The following is a 12,786-nucleotide window of genomic DNA, read 5'->3' as shown; positions in this document are numbered from 1 at the left end:
AGTTGGATTGGGACTTAAAACCTAAACTGTTTTTACATTTTGCGCATGAAACCTGCTTCGCATTTTTGGTGTGCTAGGATGGATACAGTAAACCTTGCCTTTACTTTTCGTATCTGCGCCATAAAAATTGAATAAACTGTCATCTACTTACAACGTCCGTTGGTAGCAGCGCGAGCTCTTACAAAGTCTGTTGGTAGCAGCGCAAGCTCTGTCCTCTCCTCGCGCAGAGCCCTGCTGCCTTCTTGATGTACTGCCAAGACGTGCCTGCAGCCACCCAGCATTGCGTCCCCTACGTGACGCCATCTTGCGACTGCTAGCTTACTCTGCAATTTCTGTCATTGACATCCACGCTGCGCATTCAATAAAGTTCATTCTCATTTTGCATTGGACCTTTAACATCATTGTGGCATTTTCGGCTGCAATTCATGTCTTTATGGAGATTTTCATCTCCGTTATGGCTTCCTTCATGGATTTTGGAAATGGTAAGAGGTGTCACTTGATTAAAGAACAAGTTTCATTACTTACGGAAAATTATTCATCAGACCAACTTTCGCAGCACAAGAGATGAATCATTACCGGCGGCATTTCATTTTTTATTTCCGAGCACCTCTAGCGCGGTGACGCGCACACCTTCTTCTTAAACCTATGACTTTTTAGTTTTGTCTTTGGAACCATGCTGTTGAGGTATTTCAGGGGGCATTATTTTTACATTGCCTATATTCTCGAACTAGTGACGTTTTGCTGTTTTCTTTGTTTCCTCAATTAAGAGATTATTTTCACGCTATGCTGGCTCATTTTGCAACCTGTTTCACTCTCATTGTTAGCTCCTATATTTACTACCTTTTCTTATGCTTTTTAACACTGTTACAATTATACAAGGTGTTGATGCTCATCTTATCTTACCATTTTTAGCTCATATTTTCTACGTTTTCTCTTATGCTTTTTTTTACACTGTTAATATTATGCAATGTGTTTATGCACTTCTTACTTTACTGTAGTACTGCCATTTTACTCTGACACATTTGTTGATGTATTTTGCTTGGCATGCTGGTTTTCGACATTTTCTTCTCTGTGTTTTGATGTGGTGCATTTCTTTCTTTTCTTTGGTTCTGTACATGATTTTTCACTTACAGTGCCTTTATTATATTGTGCGCAGGTTTTGTTTGTGGTCTAACTTGAGATGTAACTGGATTATTTTGATGTGTAGTTCAGTTCACGCAGATCGCAGTTTTCCTGGAACAATTTTCTTTTACCTCTGATGTTTTCTTAATGATACTTACAGTGCATTTTCCATTTACTGCGCAGGTTTTCTTACTTGGTCTAACTTGAGGCGTGACTGGATTTCTTTGCAGTGTAGTTCAGTCTACCCAGATCGTATTTTCCTGCAGTTTTATATGTGGTCTAACTTGAGGCGTGACTGAACTTCTTTGCTGTGTAGGTCAGTTTACCCAGATCGCATTTTCAAGGAGCATTTTTTTTTGTTCCTCTGATTCTTTACATGAGTACTTGATATTTACTGTTTATTGTCTTATTGCACGTAGGTTTACTTATGGGGTCTAATTTAAGGTGTTACTGAATTTTCTTTGCTGTCTGGTTCAGTTTCCCAGATCGCACATTCCCTGCAATTTTTCACTTGTGGTCTAATTTTAGGTGTGACTGTACGCTTAGCTTCGGTGTGGGACAGTATACGCAGACCGCAGACCTTTTCTACGTGTCTTCCTTTTGGTTGATGTGTTAGGTGCATGCCACCTGCTTTTGTTCTTTACTTTCATTTTTTTTCCTTGTTTCCTTCTTCCTGTTGCTGTGTTTAGTGGTTCCATTCTTCTCGCTAGCCTGGCCAGTTGGTGTAGTTGTGGTGGTCACACTCGTGTGTTACTTCTTGTTCATCTTCGTGATATTATTACTTCTTGCTTATGTAATTTTCTCAATTTGCTTTTCTGTTTTCACTTTTTCCTTCCTTTTGAAACTTCTTACTTCAATATTCTCTGCTAAGGAAGGAGATGTGTGTGTGTCTTATTTGTCATACTGTTCTCACTTTGCATTTTATTACATGTTTTACCTTCATTGCTTATTATTACGTCACATTTCACCTTGCTTATTTCTAGTATGTTTTTTCATACTTATGTGTGTTTACAATCTTTCTACTGCAACATTTTATTGATTATACTGTGATGTTATTGCAATGTTGCTATTTACATTTGCTTTCTGTTTGTTCATTTTATAAAGGGGGAAAGTGTGTTATATCTAAGGTTTCTACCTCACATCTTCCCTGTTTCTCTGCCTCTGCTGTTCAGCCAGTGTGAGTGGAATGTTAGTGTGAGTGTGATGTCATTGGAGTGTTTGGTATGCTGTGAGTGGACTGTCAGTTGGATCCTGGGCTGAGCAGCAGAGAGGATGCTCCTGGTGGGGCTTTGATTACTTATATACTGGAAAACCTATCTAACCATCTAAGAAGAATAAACTTATCATCTGTAACCTATCCAAGTCTTCTGGAATTTCTTACCAGGATGTAACACATTTGTTAACAAAAATGCCTGCTAGAAGTTTCTATCAATAATTATGCATGTGACGTATTCACCTTTAAAGCAGTATATATTTCACTGCCTGCTCATGTACCATGGGAAATTATAGTTCAAGGCTTAGTAGAGGTTTCCATGCTTCCACCTTGATCGCGTAAATCAACTCTATCCTTTGCTGCCAAAATTATAGTGTTGTTTTATTTCTTTCATACCGAGAACATTTTGGCGAGCCAGCCAGGAGTTCATATCAACAACCCTAGACTGTCTCCGGGGGAGAGTTGCCTGCCGTTGATGAAATGGAGGCTGTGCAATATCACATAAGAAACTACTGAGCATTAAGCTAAGTCTGTCTGCTCAGAAATGAGCGGGTAAGATTCCACGTTGCTGTCACAAAAGGAGGGGTGAGATCAAACTTCGTATCTTGCAGTTTAAATTACACAAGGCTTTGGCAGGCATAGCACAGAATTGTAAAATGCATTCATGAGGTTTTCTTTTCTCTTTTGCTGTGATAAATATGAATGTGAATGTGTTTCTTTTTGCCTTTTTGCAACAATTAAAATTAATAAGTGATGAAGAAGCAGGATAGGAGAGGGACACAGAGACACCACAGTATTATGAACCCCCAGATGAGTCACAAGACAGGGGAGGGGCAGAGGAAAATAGAGAGGGAGATGACAGACCCAACAGAGGTACTGCTCAACAGGACATTAACTGGGGGCCATACAATTTTAGTCAGTGCCCTGAGCAAAGGACACCTAAGAATGTCAGAGACACTTCAAAAGGACCAAAGAAGTCTAACACATGTGAAGGTCATAGATGACAAATAGGGTAGTTACTTTTGTCAGTAATGGCCATGACAAGGGTCTTTTGACCCTATTGATCTAGCAACTGTCAAAGAATACATATGAAAGGGACAAGGCAGTGGGATCACCCCTATATGCAGGAATGTCTCAAAGTATGGGAAATGTATATTAAAGATCAACCAATTGAAGTGATCAGGAGTGATAGGTGAGATCCGAGACTAGGCCCTAGACCAACAGGTCACTGACAAATAACTCAGTTGCCCCTAATTTTCAAGGGTGGACCAGTGTCCACATATGTACCATGGCCTCAAATGGATAAAGAAAATGTGATTTGAAGAGGGTATTGCCTCCGATATCTGATGGAGCAGGAAAGTGGATAGGATGTTTTGAGAACCACACTGCAGGAGTAAACCTTGCTTTGGGAGATGTTAAATGCTTGTTTATCTCCTTGGTGGAAGAGGGAGCAAATACCATTTTTATTATGGTAGGATTTCCTCAAATAATTTTGATGGACACACAATTTGATGGATCATCTTTTAACAATTTCATACAAGATGTGTGGAGTATGATAGGGCGGACATATCCAGATAGACCAGATATTGGAGCTGTTATGGCTGAAAGTATAAAAACAACTGAAGGCATTGCAGAGTTCATTATCAGAATGAAAGAATGGTGAGTGCAAGAAGTATGTTGCAATTGGAAAAATACTGGAGGAAATGTCATTTGATTTTATAATTTGTTAAAGCAAGGCCTGCCCACAGGGGTACAAACAAGCCTAGATGGAGCAGTGGGACTAGAGGCTAAACCATGGCCAGAAATACAAGCTCACATAATACTTTATTTCAAGCGAAAGAAAAAAAAGATAAGGAAAGAACAGAACAAGCAGAAAGGGCTACAGTTAATCTAGTGCAGCAGAAACTTAAAAAATCCAGTACAGAAGGGGCACTGTTAGCAGCACCACAGATGGCTGCTACTGCGCCAATGCTGGTGCAGGCACCAGGATGGCAACTAGTGAGCAATATAGGAAAGAAACAAGGAAGGTTTACAGAAGGTCAGGGGTCAGCAAGAAGAAGGAAACAAGGAGGACCCAGAGCAGGAGTACAATATTATTATTTCAAGAGAGTTTATAGTGAGAAAGAAGGATGAGCAAGCACAAGGATGGGTCATTGCACAAAGGCATGTGGGGCCACAGCAGGGGCAGTAGAGCCCCCAGCTGCAAGTGATACAGGGACCCCAAAAGCAAGCCCCTCAGTTTCAGTGGATAGCACAGCAAGGGCGGCGGTGCAGAATGCACCTCAAGTTATTAGGAATGCAGCAGGAGGGTCAACACACATGCAGGTAGGAGGAGGATAAGTAACTGTACAAGAAGGTAATCCCTTCACTGCCCAACTGTCCAGTGGAATTCCAACCTAAAGTTATACACAATGGGAGAGCCCACATGCAACCATTGTGTGTCCTATACTATTGGTGACCGACAGATCAGATGAGGAACCTAATGTGACGGTAGCCATAGAAGGTCACCCCTATTGCTTTCTAATTGACACTGGGGACACAGAATCCTGTATAAAGGAAGGAGCACTACCACTTTCTAACAAGACAATGGACACGGGGGGTTTCTGGGGCTGTCAGGAGGAGTAATTTCACTGAGTTAGTGAGCATGACAGTGGGAGACACACAACTAAAAGAACCAATATAATGCTCCCCTGAGGCTCCAGTCAATATTCCTGGAAGAGACTGTAGGAAGGTGGATATCCGACTATGGTTACCCCCACACTTTTTGCCTGGTGTTTAGCTGGTTTTTGACTTAGTTGGCCTGGGACCCTGCTATTCAGGGCCCCAGGCTAATTGCTCTCTCCTTAAAATGGACTCCATGTACCTTAGGTGCATACACAATTGGAACTGGTTCACCTTATAGGCCCCTGTAACAGTGTACCATAGGTACCCAGGGCATAGGTGTAGCCAAGACCTACCAGGGGCTGCAGCATGTATTGTGCCACCCCTGGCCTGGCCTCCATATTTGACACAACTGGCTGATTACTCAGCTGGGGTAAGTTGGTGTAATCACCTCTTGCTTAGATATAGTATCCCTATATCTAACCTTCACAGGACATATGTTAACCTATAAGCCACTCCTATGGAAGGCCTCTGCAATCCTGGAGGCAGAGTGCTTGGTTTCATGTGGGATGGTGCTCTAGCATGAGCTGAGCCTGTCTGCAGCTGTCGGGAACCACTCCCTTAGCTGTTCCGGGATATTGCCATATCATATACTCTTAAGTGCATTATAATCCTCGCGGTTATATGCTAACTTTGGTTTGGCTTTATAAATACATGTCGAGTAAGGTGTCATACAATTTGGAAAGCTATCCCCTCGACAGTCCTGTCGATGGGGAAACCATTCCACCCTTCTAGAGGGACACGACATGTACATAACCTGAACCCCGGTTAAAGTTACCCCGAGCCTCAGCATCACAAAATGGAGGCTGCCACCACAGACACAAGTCTGACCTCCTGCTGCTGGGAGTCCATCCAGTGAGGGAGGCTTGGACAAAAGGTTTCCTGCCTTGGGAGGTGCGAGCACCACCCCAGACAGGATGTTGTGTATTGGGTAGGACAGGGCTGAATAGAATCAGACATGCCCGGGGCACACAAGGTGTCCTCATGCATAAGCCAGTCCAAACCGGTCCTGAGACTTTCCAGACCCTGGCCTGGCGAGGAGCTGGACAAAGGAAAGGGGGTGTAACCACCCCCCTTCCTGGTCCCACCCAGAGGAGGGACCTAGCAGGTGATCCACCCCTCAGATTGGGAATAGGAGTGGGAGCAGTGCCATAGCACATCAGATCATCCTGAATCAACTTGAAACTAAGAAGACGACTGGACTTCGACATTCTGCTGCACAGAAGACTGAAGAGCATCTCCCTTGTAGCCTAGGAGTGGCCACCCTGTGAACACAGGCACCATAAAGCAACTCGACATCTGCTTTGATGCCGCCTCCTGCTAGAGCCCGAGCCCAGAGCCTGACGATACCCAGACTCCCAGACTTCTCACAGCTCGATTCACAGTCCCTGCAAAAAAGGGACCCGTGGAGGCACCGAGAGACGTGGGACTGGACATCTTGAAAGACCCCCAAAAAGCTGACTGCGCAGCACCCAAGGTACCCTTGATGCTCTGCTTTGGGGGTTAAGAAGCCCCCCAACCAAGCAACCCTTGCACCGAAGATCAGCCCCCCAGCATCTCCACGATCTGCGTTGAGCCCTTTTGCATTGTGCCACTTGAAGCGCCATCCTGGCCACTTGCCATGTGGTCAGCGGCCATCTTGGCGATGAAACCTACAATCTACACTGCGGGTCTGGTTGCCCCAGACTTGCCCTCACTCCTGTAAAAAGGAGCACCCGCTCTGACCTTGCTGGTTCGAGTGATAAGCTTTTTCAACTTCCTGCGTGGCTTGCATTAGCCAAGGCCTGTTTACTCTGATCAAGTTGCTGACACCGCTATCAGCTAGAGCCTTTGTGGGACAGCTTGTGTTTGACTCCAGGACATCCTCGACCTCTTTGTGTCCACGTGGCTGCAGAGAGAAGCTACACCTCATCGCCTGTTTGCACCTGACATCGCCTGGTTCCATCCTGGTTCCACGGTAGTGACTGGCTAGTGACTTTGAACATTGTCCCCTCTGCTTTCAGGTCTTCACCACTTCAGATCCACCCTTGGATCCACCGGAACTCTTCACATCGAGCCGCCTGCAGCATCTTCAGCTCCAAGCACCATCGACCTGCATGACGAAACCCGACACTACTTCGCACCTGTGCACTCGCTTCCTGTGGGTGAGGTAACTCAGCAACGCTGGTGTTCCTACACTGGTACACACCTCTAGTGTCTGTGTCTAAAGTTTCATTCTTCTAGGTCACTAGGAAGGTTCCTTTAACACTAACTTTGTAACTTTTACGCACCTTTGACATTGCATTGGTGTATGCGTGCACTTTCAGCACTGCACCCGAGTCCCGCGGGCCTTTCCTGACTTCTTCAGTGCTAGTCCCGATCAACTCCAGCGATTCCCAAGGCCCTAGGCCTACTTCCTTTCAGCTAGGTGGTTCTTATGCCACTATTTTAGTATTTGGTTTAGGTGGGCCCTAGGGCTCATCCATATTGTGCAACTTTTGTATATTTAAACTGTGTTTTGTTTTAACGCATTTGCTTCTGTGCTCATAAAGAGTATAGGGGATTTTGTAGTAAATCAATATATATATTTTCAATATATATCTGTGTGGGGTCCTTTCACTTGGTATTCAAGGGGATTGTGTATGGTAAAACAGCTCGCTTCACATGCCTATACAGAGTTTAGCCTAAGACTGCTTTGTCCACGCTACTAGGATAGCTGGTCTATAAGGTTGACTTACAACCAATCATCATAAGGGTTGCTTGACATGGTACAAGGTGATCACTAGAACTACTGAGCATCATATACCAGGCCAACTTCTCACAGAGACCTGATGAGTAAGTAGAATATGACAATCTCTATTTTAGAAGATTGGTCAATGGTATGTTAAATGCCCGGTATCACACCAGAGGATACTGTCACTCATAACGCATGGGGATTTGGCACAGCAAGTCACAGAAATTCCAGTAGACACAAAGGCTTTTTTGCGTGGTACATATGCTTTGATAGCCCATACACCGGACTATTGGGAAAAACAGTGCAGATACCTAAATAATTATTGTTTAGACCTGAGAGGCCTATAGATCCTATGGAAGAACCTAACATGGTGTTTAAAATAATGGACCTTGAAATAAAATGACGATATACATTATTATTAGCATTTGACAGGAGACAGGTGATGTGGGTATCCAGGGTTCAAGTTAAGAGATATATCTGATGAAGAGATGTTTGATGACAGTCCATCACCTGAAACAGTGGTATTTAAAATGGACATTGCCATTAGAGTGGAATTGCAATACAGAACAGTGTCAAAACACGCACAAGACAGTACGCTAAGAGACAGGGACTTGGCAATGGTACCAGATTGTCTTTGGACAAATCAATCACTCAATCAATAAATCAATCATTTGTAATAGTTTGTAAAGTGCAGTACATACCCGCAACGGTCTCAAGGGGCTACGGGGGGGCGCTACTGATCGAACAGCCAGGTCTTGAGTATCTTCCTGAAGGTCATCAGGTCGTGGGTCTGTTGTAGGCTCAGTGGGAGGGAGTTCCATGTCTTGGCGGTGAGGTGGGAGAAGGATCTCCCACCGGTGGTTGTTCTTCGGATGCACAGGACAGTGGCGAGTGCGAGGTCGGTGGAGCGTAGCTGGCGGTTGGGGATGTAGAAGGAGAGCCGTCTGTTGAGGTAGGCTTGGCCGGTTTTGTGGAGTGCCTTGTGTGCGTGGGTGGGGAGCTTGACGGATATCCTCTTGTTGAGAGGGAGCCAGTGCAGGTGTCTCAGGTGGGGGGTGATGTGGCCGTGGCGTGGTATGTCGGGGATCAGTCGTGCTGATGCGCTTTGGATGCGTTGTAGTCGTTAGATGTGCTTGGTCGGGGTTCCCCCGTAGAGGGCGTTTCCGTAGTCGAGTCTGCTGCTGACGAGGGCCTGGGTGACTGTCTTTTTTGTATCTGTCGAGATCCATCTGTACATCTTGCGGAGCATGCGGAGTGTGTTGAAGCAGGAGGAGGAGACGGCGTTGACTTGCTTGGTCATTGAGAGCGTTGAGTCGAGGATGATTTCCAGGTTGTGTGCATGGTCGGAGGGTGTCGGGGTTTCCCCCAGTACCGTCGGCCACCAGGAGTCACCCAGGCTGAAAGGTTGGAGCCGAGGATGAGGACCACTGTCTTGTCCGAGTTCAGCTTCAGACAGCTGGTCTTCATCCAGTCGGCGACGGCCTTCATTCCTTCATGGAGGTTGGCTTTGGCGGTGATGGGGTCCTTGGTGAGGGAGAGAATCAGCTGAGTGTCATCGGCGTAGGAGATTATGTTGAGATCTACTTGTGCAAGCGGGGCCATGTCAATGTTGAAAAGCGTTGGGCTGAGGGAGGATCCCTGGGGTATGCCGCAGATGATCTCGGAGGCTTTGGAATGGAATGGGGGAAGGCGGACGCTCTGGGTTCTGCCAGAGAGGAAGGAGGTGGTCCAATCCAGAGCCTTGTCTAAGATCCCTGCAGTGTAGAGGCGTGCATGTAGAGTGCGGTGGCAGACGGTGTCGAAGGCGGCAGAGAGGTCTAGGAGGATGAGTGCTACGGTCTCGCCGTTGTCCGGCAGGGTCCTGATGTCATCGTTGGCGGCGATGAGAGCAGTCTCGGTGATGTGGTTGCTGCTGAACCCTGACTGAGAAGGGTCCAGGATTCTGTTTTCTTCGAGGTATTCGGTTAGCTGTCTGTTGCCGGTTTTCTCCATGACCTTGGCAGGGAAGGGAAGCAGAGAGATGGGCTGGAAGTTCTTGAGGTCTCTTTGGTCTGCCTTTGGTTTTTTGAGTAGGGCGTTGATCTCGGCCTGTTTCAAGATCTCTGGGACGGTTGCAGTCTTGAGGGAGAGATTGATGATGTTGCGCAGGTGGAGTGCAATGGAGCTGCTTGCTCTGTTGAAGACGTGGTGCTACACTTTGAACCTTAAAGGAGGAAACTGACCTGGGGCTGCCCTCTTCACCTTGCTTAGCTGCTCCTTGTTGCTACCGCCACTTCTCGCCGCACCCGCTTCGCGGGTGCCGCTTCACAGCTCCAGGTGGGGGCTGACCGGGAACCACACCTCTGGACCAAGCACGAGTTGGGGAGCCAGCAGCAGCTACAGGGGTGGTGCGCGGCAGGGACTTTCTTTCCCAGGAGTCCCTGCATAGCCTCGTCATTTCGGCCGCGCCCCCTGGTAGCCACGCTTCCCGCTTGACCGGGATTTGAAAAGCAGCATTTCCCTTGGACCTAGTGGGACGCTCTCGCTACGCTTTGAACCTTAAAGGAGGAAACTGACCTGTGGCTGCCCTCTTCACCTTGCTTAGCTGCTCCATGTTGCTGCCGCCACTTCTCGCCGCACCCGCTTCGCGGGTGCCGCTTCGCGGGTGCCGCTTCGCACCTCTGGACCAAGCACGAGTCGGGGAGCCAGCAGCAGCTACAGGGGTGGTGCGCGGCAGGGACTGTCTTTCCCAGGAGTCCCTGCATATTCTCGGTCATCTCGGCCGCGCCCCCTGGTAGCCACGCCCCACGCTTGCAACGCTCTCCTATATCAACGGCCAGTGTAACGCTCAGCGGGACGCGAGCGGGACACCGGACGAAGCCCGTACAGAGGGCGGACAGTCTGAGACAGTCCAAGACTGACCGTGACTGGGCTGGGCCAGGATCCTTGTCTGTTGTTGCCGTGGTCCAACCTTGGTATCCTTCTAGTAAGACTTACTGCCGTCATTATTCTTGGTATTACTTTTGTGCTTTCATTCTATCAGCAACGGCTATTGTTTGCCCTAGGGTTACCAGTGCAAGCTTGCTACCATCTCACTGTGTGTAACATGTCCAAGCAAAAGTCTTCTTCTGTATCTAATACCATGGACAATTACCTAGTGCAGGTAGTGAGTAAAATCAATAGCACGAGAAGGATATCACTGGGCTTGAGTTCTCCACCCATTGCACCAATACAGAGCTCTCTGCCAGAACCCACCCTGGTAGAAGTCCTGATACAGGTGCATAGCAGTGATGCTCCAGATATTGAGTTTCCCCCTGATGACAATTTTGACCAAAATATACCTACTGTTGTTAATCTTGACAATGATTCCGCAGATCAGTCAAACATGATAGAAGATAATTCCCCCTCCCCTGTGTCCGTGCCTGTAACCAGAGCAGTCAGAGCATGCAGAAAAGGCCAGAGTAAACGTGGTGGGTTACGCTCTAGTAGGAAAAGGACAACCTCTCCACCCAAAAATATGGCTACAAAAGAGGCAAATGGGGAGTATGGTGGGAAGGAGATATTGGAGGATGATCAAATTAAAAAACTAGTGATTATGATTGATTCCAAGATCAAATGCATTATTAAACCGTTGGTAGCAAAAATTGACCAGCTAACAGCAGAGGTAAATAGGCTAGGGGGACTCATAAACAAGACGGTGGAGGAGGTGGGTAATATACCAATTCTAGTTTCAAACAGAGTTGAACCAACTGTGAATGTTCCTGGGGATGGGCCAGGGGGTAGGGATAAAGTGGTATCAAATCCTTCCCCTATTCAGCACCCAGTAGTTAAGATGCTCAAGTAACAGTCAATGAAGACCTCCCATTCAAATCCACTGGGACGGGTTTCGAGAAAGTCCCGGACCAACTCATTGTAGAGGCCTCCCCCCTTGTCCTGGTCCTGGCCAATGTACCTCCCTTAAAGCCGGGTCAAGTGGAATCGACATCTTCCCTGATCAGTAAAGCATTCCACTGGTTATCTAATTTCACCTGAGATACTGGCCTTTGAGCAGGCAGTTATTAATGACGTTGAATCTTTGGTGACACCAACACCATTTAAGAATCTAACTGCGGATGAGTACCAGGCAATACGCTCTTTACAAGATAACACCAGCATAGTGATTAAGAGTGCGGACAAAGGGGGTGGGATAGTCATACTAGATAAGAAAGACTATGATCAAGAATGTTGTCGCCTCTTGAGTAACCAAACAAACTACATACCTCTGAGGGAGGATCCATCAACCAGTCTAAAAACAGAAATAATCGGCTTGGTAATGGAGGCTGAACATGAGGGAAAAATAAGTAAACATGGGGCAGATTTTTTGACACTAACGGAGGGTAAGATACCATACTGCTATACCCTCCTGAAAACCCACAAAGGCATCCACCCACCCCCAGGGAGGCCGATTGTTTCGGGTTTGGGTTCCCTCTTGGAACCTTTGTCAAAATACTGCAATTTTTTCTTACGGCGTATTGTTGAAACTACCAGCACATACATAAAAGACACCAAAAGCCTACTGGCAATGTTACAGACTATCACAATGCCAGAGGAACCGTTTTCTGGCTACATTAGACATTGAGAGTCTTTATACATCTATACCTCAAGATGCAACAATTGAGGTGGTTGCTGAAACCTTGGAACAAACTGATTGGCAATGCCAAACATCTTGTTCCTTTGTAATAGACTGCGCTACATTGGCGCTCAAAAGGAACTTTTTTCGATATGAGGAAGATCTTTACCTATAAGCCGCCGGAACATCAATGGGGAGCACATTTGCCCCCCGTGTGGCGGGGTTATATGTGTTTAATTTCGAACGTAAGAATATCTTACCAACTACAAACCCCCATTTCTCCAACATTATTCTATGGCAAAGGTATATAGATGATGTTTTATTGATCTGGAAGGGTGATGAGGAATCATTACTTTCCTTTTTTGTCTGGCTGAATCATCAAGATATACATCTCAAGTTCACACACAAATTTGATAGAACCAAAATTGAGTTTCTGGATGCGACGATTACAAGAGTAGGTAGACGACTAATGTCGAAGACCTTTTACAA

The sequence above is a fragment of the Lissotriton vulgaris genome, chromosome 4_1, assembly GCF_964263255.1.
Source record: "Lissotriton vulgaris chromosome 4_1, aLisVul1.2, whole genome shotgun sequence".
NCBI classification, from domain to species: Eukaryota; Metazoa; Chordata; class Amphibia; order Caudata; family Salamandridae; genus Lissotriton; species Lissotriton vulgaris.
This window is presented reverse-complemented; position numbering follows the sequence as displayed.